The sequence below is a fragment of the Schistocerca americana genome, unplaced genomic scaffold (assembly GCF_021461395.2).
Source record: "Schistocerca americana isolate TAMUIC-IGC-003095 unplaced genomic scaffold, iqSchAmer2.1 HiC_scaffold_243, whole genome shotgun sequence".
In the NCBI taxonomy this organism is placed as follows: domain Eukaryota; kingdom Metazoa; phylum Arthropoda; class Insecta; order Orthoptera; family Acrididae; genus Schistocerca; species Schistocerca americana.
Genome location: NW_025725954.1, coordinates 117,501 through 118,282, shown reverse-complemented (window position 1 = coordinate 118,282; position 782 = coordinate 117,501).

Here is a 782-nt window from a genome sequence, read left to right as displayed (position 1 = left end):
CGGTTGTTCTCGCTAGAGGTGAATCAGTGATGGCGACGATCGGTTGAGCTACCAACCGGTTGTTCCAGCGATACCCACCATGCCCACGAACGTGAATGGCATCTGGGTGTGAAGCGATACGCGGCGGTGGCTGGGTGGGACCGTCCCCGGCCGGTGAGGGGGGGCCTCCCGGCGTGCTGGCCGCGCGGTGCGTGGGCGCACGCGCTACAGCCGGCTGGTGGGGGCGGCCAGTGGCAGGCGCGCCGGCCGACGGAGGCGGCAGGCGGCGCAGCTGCGCGCCGGCGCACCCTGCACGCGGCGCCGTGCGGCCAAAGTAGGTCCTCGCGGGCCCGGTGCGAAGCGCGGTGGACATCTGCAGTGTGCTGGTCCGATTGAGGACTGTGTGCGCTGAGGATGCGCCGCCGCCCGGCGCTCGGCGCCGCGACGCCGTCTGCTGCTCGGTCGCCTCTGCGGTTCTCGCAGGTGGTTTGTATCGCAGCTGTGCGGACGTGTTGGCGCGTGCGCTGTGCTGGGAGAGTTCGCTTCGGCACCCAAGTGGGGCTTTTGTCCTTCTGTGGCGCTGGCGTTGGAGCTGCCGGTCACCGTAGGTGGCGCGTGTTGTCTCCCGCCGGCAATGCCACGACAGCACGCTCCCGGGCCTCTGTCGGCAGCGGCAAGCTCAGTTGGGAGCACGGGTGGTCGCACCTAAAGCGTCTACTCGCCAAACTCCGGGCGATTGCGCCTCTCTCGAACCCGACCAAGTACTTAGGACGGCGCTGCGCGCCGCCGGGACCTGAGAGGGT